At 35.1% G+C, this 15,039-nt stretch overlaps 1 protein-coding gene across 3 annotated transcripts in view; it reads right to left on the bottom strand.

Moving 5' to 3' along the window:
* The window catches only part of LOC123552258 (arrestin domain-containing protein 3-like), a 227,853-nt gene that overhangs the window by 208,148 nt on the left and 4,666 nt on the right, over positions 1 to 15,039 (bottom strand). For 2 of the 3 annotated variants that reach the window (XM_045341771.2, XM_045341769.2), the window contains exon 2: positions 9,728 to 9,764. The gene's annotated coding sequence lies outside the window, so the exon portion shown is untranslated. Of the gene's footprint in view, positions 1 to 8; positions 64 to 9,727; positions 9,765 to 15,039 lie in introns of those variants that run through there. The other variant, XM_053541760.1, reaches the window with a different exon arrangement.

The raw sequence follows: 15,039 nt of genomic DNA, 5'->3' as shown, positions 1-15,039 counted from the left end.
ATACATACACAAAGAAATTTCGTCAAAATAGTACAAATACCAATGCTTCATTAAGATAAATAACTTAATTACAGAAACACATTTAGTCCAATGAGATCTCTTACATGAATTTATCTATTAAGGAATTTACTATATTAGTAGTAATGTCAATGCCACAGAAGATAATGGTCACAACTGGAAAGAGGTTATCTAAAAACAACAAAAACATTTTGGTTTTGAGGAGGTACTTAGGTATAGTTTGATTTTGAGGTCAGCGATGTTTTTGAACTTTTAAAAATGGAACGGTCCCGGTCCGTTATTTAGGTAATGTTATTCAGAAAGATAGTGGTTTTTGTCTAAATATTTTAGGCAAAGTAAATCATGCTGATTTCCCTAATCAACAGACGAGTCTATAAATTGAATTCTCAAACGTCAAAATCAAACTAGAAATTGCTTTTGTAAAAAAGCGCATGTCTCCCCCAATGCAAAGTCCTATAGGCAAGAAGTCAATAGGGGTCAGGAGCGAAAGTCAAAGAGACACTGATGGTTGGCTGCAATAGGGATCATCTACTTGGCATGTCCAGTCATCCCGCTAAATTTCAACACTCTTGGCCTAGTGGTTCTCAAGTCACTGTTCAGGCTCCTGTAACCTTGCCCTTTGATCAAGTGACCTCAAAATAAACAGGGGTCATCTACTCTGCATGTCCAATCATCCTATTTAGTTTCAACATTGTAGGTCAAGTGGTTCTCAAGTTATTTCCAAAAAATGATTTTACATGAACAGGCCACTGTGACCTTGACCTTTAATAGACTGACCCCAAAATCAATAGGGGTCATCTACTCTGCATGTTCAATCATCCTATGAAGTTTCAACATTCTGGGTCAAGTGGTTCTCAAGTTATTGATCGGAACTGGTTATCAATGTTCAGGCCTCTGTGACCTTGACCTTTAATGGAGTGACCCCAAAAACAATAGGGGTCATCTACTCTGCATGACCAATCATCCTATGAAGTTTCATCATTCTGGGTCAAGTGGTTCTCAAGTTACTGACCGGAAATGGTTTTCAATGTTCAGGCCCCTGTGACCTTGACCTTTTACAGAGTGTCCGCAAAATCGTTAGGGGTCATCTATTCTGCATGACCAATCATCCTATTAAGTTTCAACATTCTGAGTCAAGTGGTTCTCAAGTTACTGACCGGAAATGGTTTTCAATGTTCAGGCCCCTGTGACCTTGACCTTTAATGGAGTGACCCCAAAATTGATAGGGGTCATCTACTTTGCATGTACAATCATCCTATGATTTTCAACATTCTGGGTCAAGTGGTTCTCTAGTTATTGATCGGAAATGGTTTTCCATGTTCAGGCCCCTGTGACCTTGACCTTTGATGGAGTGACCCCAAAATCAATCTACTCTTCATGACCAATCATCCTATGAAGTTTCAATATTCTGGGTCATGTGGTTCTCTAGTTATTGATCGGAAATGGTTTTCAATGTTCAGGCCCCTGTGACCTTGACCTTTGACGGAGTGACCCCAAAATCAATAGGGGTCATCTACTCTTCATGGCCAATCATCCTATGAAGTTTCAACATTCTGGGTCAAGTGGTTCTCTAGTTATTGATCAGAAATGGTTTTCAATGTTCAGGCCCCTGTGACCTTGACCTTTGATGGAGTGACCCCAAAATCAATAGGGGTCATCTACTCTTCATGGCCAATCATCCTATGAAGATTCAACATTCTGGGTCAAGTGGTTCTCTAGTTATTGATCGGAAATGGTTTTCAATGTTCAGGCCCCTGTGACCTTGACCTTTGACGGAGTGACCCCAAAAACAATAGGGGTTGTCTACTCCAGCAGCCCTACAACCCTATGAAGTTTGAAGCTTCTAGGTCAAATGGTTCTCCAGTTATTGCTCGGAAATGAAGTGTGACGTACGGACGGACGGACGGACAGGGCAAAAACAATATGTCTCCTGGGGGAGACATAACTATACACGCTCGAGGCCTTCTTTCTTTTAAAGCTTGAAGCTTCTTCACACTGACTTTTTCACAGAGTTGAAGTGAAAAACTGGAATGCTCATTTATATAATGAGTACGTGCCATTGTTTAATAAGGCTACCATTAAAAACAAGAGCTGTCGGAGGACAGCAACGCTCGACTATTCAACAGCCTTGTCAATTGAATGAATACAAAAGTTGAAAAAGGGGCATAATTTTGTAAAATGCAAAGTAGAGGTATTGAACCTCTGTACTGCATGTCATATCATGACAGTGAACAAGTGTGTGAAGTTTCAATCCTTTCCAATTTGTGGATACTGAGATACCAGCTTACATACAAAAACTTAACAAAAAACTGCTAAGTCAAAGGGGCATAATTTTGTAAAAATGCCAAGTAGAGTTATGGGACCTTCACAGTGCACGTTAGATCATGACAGTGAACAAGTGTGTGATGTTTCAATCCATTCCAGTTAGTGGATACTGAGATATCAGATTACATACAAAAATTTAACCAAAAACTGCTAAGTCGAAAAAGGGGCATAATTTTGAAAAAAAAGAGAGTAGAGTTATAGGACTTGCTTAGTGCATGTCAGATCATGATAGTGAACAAGTATGTGAAGTTTCAATCCATTCCCATTAGTAAGTACTGAGATACCAGCTTACATACAAAACCTTAACCAAAAATTTCTAAGTCGAAAAAGGGGCATAATTTTGTAAAAAAGCAAAATAGAGTTATGGAACCTGTGCAATGTAGATCAGTTCATCACAGTGAATAAGTGTGTGAAGTTTCAATCCATTCCCACAAGTGGTTACTGAGTTACCAGCTTACATACAAAACCTTAACCAAAAATTTCTGAGTCGAAAAAGGGGCATAATTTTGTAAAAAAGCAAAATAGAGTTATGGAACCTGTGCAATGTAAGTCAGTTTGTCACAGTGAATAAGTGTGTGAAGTTTCAATCCATTCCCACAAGTGGTTACTGAGATACCAGCTTACATACAAAACCTTAACCAAAATCGGGACGTGGACGCCGACGCCGACGCGGACGCCGACGCATGGGCGAGTGCAACAGCTCACTATTCTATGAATAGTCGAGCTAAAAACCACTTGTTTGCGTTAACACAACCTCCCATGAAAATCGCTGAAACCCAACTTTTTTTCCTGGCCAGTCAGATGAACAATTTTTTCCCTATACGATTATATGCAAAAAAAATTCCCCTACCTACCAACCCACACAAAAACTTTGGTTGCATTACTGAAAACAAACAATTTTTAGCTCGACTATTCATAGAATAGTAGAGCTATTGGATTCGCCCATGCCTTGGCATCAGCGTCCGCGTCCCGATTTGGTTAAGTTTTTGTATGTAAGCTGGTATCTCAGCAACCACTTATGGGAATGGATTGAAACTTCACACACTTATTTACTGTGATAAAATGACTTACACTGCACAGATTCCATAACTCTATTTTGCTTTTTTACAAAATTATGCCCCTTTTTTTACTTAGAAATTTTTGGTTAAGGTTTTGTATGTAAGCTGGTATCTCAGTAACCACTTGTGGGAATGGATTGAAACTTCACACACTTATTTACTGTGTTAAACTGACTTACATTGCACAGGTTCCATAACTCTATTTTGCTTTTTTACAAAATTATGTCCCTTTTTCGACTTAGAAATTTTTGGTTAAGGTTTTGTATGTAAGCTGGTATCTCAGTACTCACTAATGGGAATGGATTGAAACTTCACACACTTGTTCATTGTCATGATCTGACATGCATAAAGCAGGTTCCATAACTCTATTTTGCTTTTTTACAAAATTATGCCCCTTTTTCAATATAGAAATTTTTGGTTAAGTTTTTGTATGTAAGCTGGTATCTCAGTATCCACTAATGGGAAAGGATTGAAACTTCACACACATGTTCACTGTCATGACATGACATGCAGTGCAAAGGGTCAATTACTCAAGTTTGCATTTTACAAAATTATGCCCCTTTTTTGACTTAGGAGTTTTTGGTTAAATTCTTTTATGTAAGCTGGTATCTCAGTACCCACTAATGGGAATGGATTGAAACTTCACACACTTATCCACTGTCATGAGCTGATAAGCACTATGCAGGTTCCATAACCCTATTTTGTTATTTTACTAAATTATGCCCCTTTTTCGACTTTCGTATTCATTCAATCGGCAAGGCTGTTGAATAGTCGAGCACTGCTGTCCTCCGACAGCTCTTGTTTAATTATGGCCTAACATAAATGAAAGTATTAAAGCGTGTAAAATGATAATTTAGTTCTGTTTCAACACTGCTCCTCTTGAAAAATTGTTTTTATGTTTTACTGGGAAACACCCAAAAAATTTATAAAACCCAAGAATTTCTTTATAAAAACATGTTAACAAGATGCTTTGAAATTGAGTTTTATTTGCAATGTGAGCTATTGCAAGTCATGATGCAATAAAAAAGAAAAAAGTTTAAAATAATGAGAATGTTCAGGACTTTGTTAATTAAAATCAAAGTACTGAAAGTACAGAAAGGCCAGCTAGTACAAAACTCAGAAATTACAATATTGTGACAAAGAGAAGTTTGCAACATCTGAAACATTATGGGTTTTTCATATCAAATTAAGGCCAAATGCGATACGTTGGGATGAATCATTTTAATGTGCTTGAGAGGAAATGTAAGGATTCTATAGATCATAATAATATTGTGAAAACAAACAAACAGCAAGTAATTCTAAACAAGAGCACCGCCTTGCAGGTGCAGATGGTCATCTCATTTTTTTGTCGCTGTATAATAGAAATATTGTCATACCCATGATTTTCTAAATCCAAAAGGGGCCATTATTCTTGCAAAAAAGCAATATAGAGTTACGGTACTTGCTGTGCAGAGTCAGATTTTAATGGTGAATAACTGCTCCAAGTTTTAAAGCTATAGCTTTGACCATTAAGGAGAAAAGTTGACCTAAACACAAAACTTACCCAAGAAATCTGATATTCAAAGTCCAAAAGGGGCCATAATTCTTGCAAAAAGCAGGATGGAGTTATGTTTCTAGCTGTACAGAGTTAGCTTTTGATGGTTAACAGGTGTTTTAACAAGTTAACAAGGTTAACAAGTTTTAAAGCAATAGCTTTGATAGTTTAGGAGAAAAGCTGACCTAAACATAAAACTTAACCAAGAAATCTGATATTTTCTAAGTTCAAAAGGGGCCATAATTCTTGCTAAAAGCAGGATGGAGTTATGTTTTTTGCTGTACAGAGTCAGCTATTGATGGTGAAACAAGTGTTGCAAGTTTTAAAGCAATAGCTTTGATAGTTTAGGAGAAAAGCTGACTTCAACATAAAACTTAACCAGGCTTTGGCCAACGTCAACGCTCAGACACCGACGACGATCAAGAGATGACAATTACTCATCATTTTTTTCTCTCAAAAAATCAGATGAGTTAAAAACACAAGCATTATATTGTTATCCAACATAAAAAGCCATGCTCCAAGAATGCAGACCCCTTAAACGACAACCCCATAGCTTATGTAAGGAAATGTACAAAATCAACATATACATGAACAAGAGGGCCATGATGGTCCTAGATTGCTAATCTGAATATCAAAGATTAACAATGCTAGAGAGTGTGCAACTTTGTAAAAGGGCCATAATATGCCCCAGGTGTCAAAAGTTCTAGAGGCAGTAGAAGTTAATTACATAAATTAGTATGACACTATTATTTAATGTTTTCCAGTGAATTATAGAGTTTTCTCAGTGAAATAAAAGTGATAATCCACAGTTTTGAAACAGCAGATTATCATTTTTATTTTCACTGTTTTTGCCGAACTTGTTCTGGTCCTCCGTCGCAACTGAAGTCAAATTGTATACCGGGGGTTATGAATACCGCGGACCGTAATGAAGATGACGTCGATAAAATGATGTCATTTGTGTTATGCTTTCTGTTGATCTTTCCCACGATTTTTGACATTTTTATGAATTACACAACAAAAATAGAGTTTTACACATGAAATAAAAAGAAAATTTGTTTGTTTCAGTGAAATATCAATTTTATTCCACTCGTGAGCACCAAAAAAAAGTCATTTTCACTCGTGGCTATGCCACCAGTGAAAATATCAGTTTTTGATGCTCACTTGTGAAATAAAATTGATATTTCACTGAAACAAACAAAATTAATATCCTCTATTTAGTGTTCCTCAGACTTCAAAATTGGGTGGAAAAAAAAACAAACACAAACAACTGGAGCAGGCTGGGTCTCTTTAAAATAGTTTTATCTTTACCTCTAGCAGACCAATAAAAGGGGCCAAGTGCCCCCATTTGCATGAAATTGGGAGATTTGTTTATTTGTTTGTTTTGGGTTTAACGCTATTTTTCAACAGTATTTCAGTTATATAACGGTGGGCAGTTAACCTAACCAGTGTTCCTGGATTCTGTACCAGTACATCCTGTTTTCCGCAAGTAAATGCCAACTTTCCCACATGAATCAGAGGTGGAGGACTAATGATTTCAGACACAATGTCGTTTATCAAACAGTCATGGAGAACATACGCCCCGCCCGAGGATCGAACTCGCGACCCCGCGATCCGTAGACCAACGCTCTTACCTACTGAGCTAAGCCGGTGGGCTATAAAATTGGGAGAGGATCTTATAATGATGCTAAAGATTAAGACTGATGAAGCTATTTGAAGGTGTTTTTTATTTTTGCCTGTAGCAGCACCTGAAAGGGGTCAAGTGCCCCATTTGAACAAATTTGAAAGAAGACATAGTATAATGATACTAAAAACAAATCTGATGATGACCCATCCAATGATTCATGAGAAGAAGTTCTTTAAAGGTATTTCTATTTTCAGCTTTACTGGCTTCAGCTAACAGACATCGTGCGATCAAGTTATTGTTGACGCCGGACATCGAGTGATCACAATAACTCACCTGCGCATTGCTCAAGTGAGCTAAAAACGCCCATGAAATCAAAAACTAAATTATACACAACACCTGCTGTTATCACATTTAAAACAACAAGTTTAAAACAATGCCATAAAGTCTCTAAAATACAGTCTCTTAAGATTTTTTTTACTATTACAAGTGATTCACTTTTGCGTAATGCTAACGGCAGTTCATTCCAGTTTTGGTTTGGACCAATAGTTCAGAAACTTCTGTCATTAAATGTTTTGCCCTTGTTGTATGGAACAATGTAACAACATTCAGAATTTTTTATTTGCTAAATGGTCTTCAGCAAAACTGTAGACCGATATGGATTTGGGAATGACATAAAAAAAGAGTTCCAATGTCGGTGTGATAAAGCCATGCACCAAGGCAACTGCTTTGTGGCACACTGCATTCAAGCTTGCTTTCTGATGAATATACATTGTAGATATTAACCTTACAAGTACAAGGCCTTAAGTAGGAATCTACCCATTGAAGAGCTGTTACACAAACACCATACTGTGCTTTTAGGACATCTAGCAGAATGTCATGGTTGACATTGTCAAATGGCCGCAATCAAGTCAATTGCAATAATGGCCATCACTCTATAGTCCACTTAAAAGATCAAACAAACAGTTCATAACAAGAAGTCATTTAAAGTTTTTTTCTATTTTTAGCTCTACCAGCCTCTAAAACTGGCCAAGCTGAAACATCTGAATAATATTGATAGAAGACCATGCCAGGATGCTACCAACCAAGTTTGGTGCAATTCTGACCAATAGTTTCAGAAGAGATGTCATCTGACGAAAAGTGTGGATGGATGGCTGGACCTATAATGGACAGTAAGCAATTTCTTGCTTGGGATGAGCTAAAATCACAACCAAAGTAAAATATATTATAGAAAATGAGGATGACAGCAACCTTGACTATTCAACAGCCTTGTCAACTGAATGAATATAAAAGTCGAAAAGGGGCATAATTTTGTAAAAATGCAAAACAGGGTTCTGGAACCTGTACAATGCATATCAGCCCAGTGGACAAGTGTGTGAAGTTTCAATTCATTCCGATACATGGGTACTGAGATACAAGCTTACATACAAAAACTTAACCAAAGACTGCTAAGTTGAAAAAGGGGCATAATTTTGTAATGTTGATAATGTTAGAATCAAAACTAGAGCTATCACTAAAGGTGATGAATGTACCCCCCTCATGCACTGACACAGTACATTGCAATTTGACGCACACAAGATTGCATAATTATGTGGACTGTATGTATATAGGCTGTATGTATACAGTATAGTAACAAAAAACAAAGTCCCATAACTATGCAGAATATTTATCTAAAAGAATATAACATGCACCATGCACAACTAGGGTTGGTACTGATCACTTGTGTGAAGTTTCATTAAATTGTGTGTAAGGGTTTGGTAGATTAGGCACGCACAAGATTGCATATGCAGACTGTATGTACATAGTATGTTAACAAGAAACAAAGTCCCATAACTCTGCATTTTTTGTCGCTGAAAGAACCGAACATGCCCCATGCACAACTACTGTTGTTACTGATCACTTGTGTGAAGTTTCATTAAATTGTGTCAAGGGGATGAGGAGAGATGGTGCGCACAAGATTGTGTCTATGTATATAGTATAGTAACAAAAAAACAAAGTCCCGTAACTCTGCAAATTTTTTATCTGAAAGCACCTAACATGCCCCATGCACAACTACTGTTGTTACTGATCACTTGTGTGAAGTTTCATTAAATTGTGTCAAGGGGATGAGGAGAGATGGTGCGCACAAGATTGTGTCTATAGATGTATATAGTATAGTAACAAAAAAAAACAAAGTCCCATAACTCAGCAATTTTTTTTTCTAAAAGAACCTAACATGCCCCATGCACAACTACTGTTGGTACTGATCACTTGTGTGAAGTTTTATTAAATTGTGTCAAGGGGATGAGGAGAGATGGTGCGCACAAGATTGTGTCTATGTATATAGTATAGTAACAAAAAAACAAAGTCCCATATCTCTGCAAATTTTTTTTCTAAAAGAACCTAACATGCCCCATGCACAACTACTGTTGGTACAGATCACTTGTGTGAAGTTTCATTAAATTGTGTCAAGGGGATGAGGAGAGATGGTGCGCACAAGATTGCGTCTACGGACAGACGGCCAGACGGACAGACAGACAGACAACCTGAAACCAGTATACCCCCCTTACAACTTTGTTGTCGGGGGGTACAATAATATATCCAAAACACAGTGATTTGCTCTTGAATAAAATTATTGTTTGTTGTTCAGATGCATATTACTATATCACTCGGGCTGCACCCACCCTGATATAATTCCTTTGCATCTGAACTCCAAACAATGGCAAACCACTGGGATATAATATTTCTTAAAAAAAAAATTTTTTTGCCATACATTGCCAAATGAAGCCTCTTTTTCTGTATAAACTCTCAGCTTTTCTACTGTTGAATTTTGAGGATATTGGACATACTAGACCGAGCTAATTTCATAAAAAATATTTATGTTAACGAAAGGTTCAGATAAAGTACATTTGTGAATTATGCTGTCAATGTTAAGATACTGATTTCACTCATATTCTTTTTTTTTCTTTTTTTTCTTAAAAAAATTCTAGGGACATAACTTCAGAGAAAATATCATATAAGTAACAAACATATTCAACATTTATATGTTCTGTTTTGGTGTGCATCCTATCAATTACAATGGCACATTAAACAGGTGGAAAGTGAATAAGCTTCTAATAAATGATTTTGAATAGATAAAATACAACACATGTATAAATAATTATTAACAAAGGAAGGTTCAATAGTACTTACCGGTAAGTCTAGTACACCTTTTAACATGTTCTGCAGTCTGAAATAGTACACAGACATACCTAAATAATCTACAGAAATCTGAAAGAAGATTATATGAATGAAACTGGGAGACTGAATGACTTTCTGGAGCAATTTTTTGGTGAAAAATCTTAATGCAAAAACCTAACAAAACAAACAAAAACTGCTGGCAGCAAGTGATTCTGCCTTTGAGAACAGTGCAGACCAAGATCAGCCTGCACATCTGTGCAGTCTGATCATGGTCTGCACTGTTCGCTATTCAATCAGTAAATTCTCAGTTAACACCCCTTCGAATAATAAATGGTATTGTCCAAATTGAATGACGGACCAGTTCATTATAGAAATTTAGCATGGTAAAGGTTAAAGAAATCAAAATCGCCTAACACTCATCTTTCAAAGAGTCTTACAGTGCCCTTTAATTAATGAAGGAACATATTTTCTTGGTTTAGTGGTACAAAATGTTTCAATGTCTTTTAGATTTTCAAGGTATGTTCTGTTTCTGACACCATGTGAAATGTAATGTATTCCAGATTTGTAAAATTGCCAATGAAACAGTAACTGCAAGAATTTAAGTGGCCTGCATATCCAATTTTAAGTAAAAAGTTTTTATGGACTTAATGAATGAAACTAGCAAGTTAAAATAATGTGAGTTAATTGGGGTCTAAAGGCATGGCATTTTTGAAGATGTAATTATCAACACCTTATTAAACATTTGTTTTTAATATTCCAAGCATTTCTGCCCTTAAAAGAAGACATGATTAGAAAATGGTTGAAAAGATTTATTGACTTAGCAAAGTTTAACATGCTTTGAACCAATGCATGGCAAAACTTATATACAAGGCAAAACTATTCAAATTGCCCAATTTTTAGATTTTGTAATTTAAGTTTTCAGGAGCTGTTTGGTCTTAAGAGGATTAATAATGCCATGGCAACAGCTTGGAATTTGGGTTTCTTTATAATCATGGTCAACACTCCATGTAACTCAAAAATAAGGATTTCACTTGATTATATGATAGAACATAGATAAATCTGCAACAGTTTTAGTATAGATTGAAATTTACTTATCAAGGTTCATACACATTCTTTCAGACAAAATTCCCTGACATTTCCCTGACTTTTCCCTGACATGAAAGCATTTTTCCCTGACTTTTTGGTTCGGTACGATACAAACCAAGTCACCTAGTATGACTTTTGTTATCTTAAAATGTGCACATTTAGTGGTTCAATTTTAAATGAAAAATAGAATGTTGGCCTCCACCACCCCTACAGCCAACCCTTACCTCCTTTTTTGACAAACATTTACATTGTTTAATATTTTGTTTGTTTATTCCAAATCAACTGGATATGGAGCTGGTGATTATACAAAACACATTGGCAAGCAAAATGACATATATTATCATGCATTAAAAAGTAATCAAATACACTGTTTCAAACAAACAAATGTTTTTATGTTATGACCAATAGACAATAAAGCAATTACTTTTGGAAACCTGAACATATTAGCCAAATCGAACTGTTTTTCTGAACATAGCTTACTAAATACATTAAAATGGAATTGTCATTCTGATTACCATTAAAAAGAGTAACATCTATAGGATATATACCATGCAAAACACCTTGGTAGCAAAAGCATGTCTTTAAGGTATTGTAGATAATATTATGTTCAATTTTATATATCGCACATAAAATAAGCCCTGCATAATTAAGTGACAGTAATGTCTGTTGTGCTGATTGCATTTTGAATGTGTGACATTAGAGTGCCGAGTGTTTCAGCTGAGTAAAACATGTTTATGGCACCACTACATTTTCACAAGGAATGTATAATGTCATAATTATATTCTTTGGTCTTTTTTTCCAGCACAGGCTGAACCGAAAGATAGTGTCTGTAGTGCCGGCTAAGGATGCATGACACCTTATTTTGCTTTATTTTTGTTTCCTAGTCAATTAATACTTTAACAAGAGCACCGCCTTGCGGGTGCTGACGCTCATCTGATTTTTTTTGTATAATAGAAATATTGTCCTACCCATGATTTTCTAAGTCTAAAAAGGGCCATCATATTTGCAAAAAGCAGGATAGAGTTATGTTTCTTGATGTACAGTGTCCACTTATGATGGTGAAAAACTGTTGCAAGTTTTAAAGCAATAGCTTTGATAGTTTATGAGAAAAGTATACTTTAACATAATACTCAACCAAGAAAATGATTTTCTAAGTCCAAAAGGGGCAATAATTATTGCAAAAAGCAGGATGAGTTATGTTGCTTGCTGTACAGGTCAGCTTATGATGGTGAACAAGTGTTGCAAGTTTTCAAAGCAATAGCTTTGATAGTTTAGAGAAAAAGTTCACCTAAACATAAACTTAACCAAGAAATCTGATATTTTCTAAGTCCAAAAGGGGCCATAATCTTGCAAAATGCAGGATGGAGTTATGTTTCTTGATGTACAGGGTCAGCTTATGATGGTGAACAAGTGTTGCAAGTTTTAAAGCAAAAGCTTTGATAGTTTAGGATAAAAGCTGACCTAAACATAAAACTTAACCAAGAAAACTGATTTTCTAAGTCCAAAAGGGGCAATAATTCTTGCAAAAAGCAAGATGGAGTTATGTTTCTTGATGTACCTGGTCTGCTTATGATGGTAAACAAGTATTCCAAGTTTCAAAGCAATAGCTTTGATAGTTTAGGAGAAAAGCTGACCTAAACATAAAACTTAACCAGGCAACGCCGACGCCGACGCCGACAACCGCTCAAGTGATGACAATAACTCATCATTTTTTTTCAAAAAATCAGATGAGCTAAAAATATATGAAACTCACTGCCTTAGACTGCTACATAAATATAATTTCAATACTTTAATATATGCAGATGCTTAGGTAAACCCCCACCTTTATAATTTGATAAATTTTGAATTTAAATAAACTGAATTGATAGAACTGTAATTCTGAATTAATTACATATTAACATTATCGATTGTGGTGGTATTGATGCTTTAGAATTGTGCTAAATTATTTATAAACATCAGTATCTAGTCGGAATTAACCAAAATGTTCTTATCATTGACACTAGCAGTTGTGTTTGCATTTTCATGTGGAATATTGAATGCACTTTTCTGCGTGCTAGTTCATTCAGTTCAATTATTACAACTTGATGTTGCACGACTCATAGGTACAGTGTGAAGAGCACATACTTATGTGTCAAGCCCCTATACATAAGCATATAATTTAAAATTATGCTTTAATTGTTGTAAGTGTGATAGCTTTCATGAAAAAGGAAATATTTGAAGAACCTGCCTTAACCTTTACAAATTGTTGCCTAACCAGATCAGAAAATTCCCTGACATTTTCCTGACATTTTCCAAATTTCAAAATTTCCCTGACATTTTGTAAAATTCCCTGACAATTCCCTGACCTTGAAAAAAAAAAATTTTCCCTGACTTTTCCCTGACGCGTATGAACCCTGAAAAGTCTTTAGAAATGTCATCACAACTGTGACTTTCCCATAAACTCCCAGTATGAAAACTGACAATGCTTTTAAGTTATCTTCAATATTTTTCACATTAATCCCACAAAAAGTAAAATACACCACTTACATTTTTAAATCAGCTCAATTTTCTAAATACGTTCTGAAGATTGGCTAGGTCAAGCCAAGTTTTATATTGTAGAGAAAATTTTTAATTGAACATGCAAAACCAACTGAACTGTGGAAGTATCTTTTACATATTTATTATCATTGTAATAAATTAATTATGCAATTAAGTAACATTTAAATTATACTTTGAAGGATGATGATGAACAATAATTGTAATGATGACAAATGATGTTGAATGATAATGATATGACTGAAGATTTTTTATATGACGATGATGTATAATTGCTTCTGAACAATTATAATGATAAATAATAATGACAAATAAATGGTGATGATGAATTAAGAAATAATTTATAGCAAAACAGTGCTTTATCACTTAATTTATACACGATGGGCGGTTATATCTCGGGCGTAATAATTTTACGAGGGCGCAGCCCGAGTGGAATTATTTCAGATGACGTATAACCGCCCCAGTGTATAAATAGTGATAAAGCATAAATTATTTCGATTCTAGTATGTTCTTTATTGTAAAATTTATATGAAATATGATGGAACTGTTTCTTCGCGCAAGCATGGTGCCAATAGTAGGTATTAGTTAAAACACGCCAGGACCGAAAACGGTAACACGTCTTGCGGCAGAATTCAGTTCGAGCGAAATTATTGCAAATTATTCAGCAAAGCGAATAACTAATTCAGTATGTGTATAAATTAATCAAAACATTTGTGCAATGTGACATTTCATTTAAAACATGTTATTAAGTAAAATATTTCATGAAATTTGAAAGCGCTATTTCTTGATGCGTACATGGCGCTAAATATCACGTTGACGTGATGTCAACATAACATCGTTGTGATGATTAAAGCATTGTTAGCCATATTAGAATAAATGAATAAATGATGATGAACTATGTTGAAATTTAATGAATGAATGAATGATGAGCAGGAGGAATAAATTGTGACAATGAATCAATTAATTAATAATGATGATAATGATGATGAAGAATACTAATGATGATAAATAAATGATGATGAATGAATGGATGGTGATGATTTACAATAATTATTGTGATCAGTATAAAGCATTTATTCATTTGTCGAAAGCATCAGTTTTTGGCGAATGGGAAGTTTTTTTATTCATAGAACGTAATTGTAACCATTGGCTTATTTTGCTGAGTTACTCAAAAGAACAGAAAACGATACAAACCTCTGTTCTGCACATACTATTGTATATCCAAACTGTTGAAACATTTCATATGAACATTATCAATATGATTATTTTTTTCAGAGAATGCAATCCAATCTGTTGTTTGTTCATAAGGAATGCTTTTAGTTCAAGTGATCAGTGTAGTTCCTATGTTTGAGATTTTCACATATCCATTATGCATTTTGTGTACAGACATTTAGACTCCTCATTTGGAATTATGGAAACACACCGGTTGAGTTTGAATGGACAAAAAAATACAGAAGTCTGTTTAAGTGTTTATCATAATACAAATTTATGTATGTTAAAATTTAATGCATAGACATTATTCACTTATCAAAGTGATTATTTTCTGTGTGTTATGGATATGTATGAATGAAACTTCAAGATGTATTAAAGAGAATCCTTTTGTTACTACCCATACTGTACAGTGTTTCTTGGTTATTAAGTTAGATTACGATGTTATTTTTGTTCCTAGAGAACATAAGCAGTATTCATAAGAACTATATTCA

The sequence above is a fragment of the Mercenaria mercenaria genome, chromosome 4 (assembly GCF_021730395.1).
Source record: "Mercenaria mercenaria strain notata chromosome 4, MADL_Memer_1, whole genome shotgun sequence".
NCBI classification, from domain to species: domain Eukaryota; kingdom Metazoa; phylum Mollusca; class Bivalvia; order Venerida; family Veneridae; genus Mercenaria; species Mercenaria mercenaria.
The sequence above is the reverse complement of the archived record's forward strand: the minus strand, read 5'-3'. Positions and strand labels throughout refer to the sequence as shown.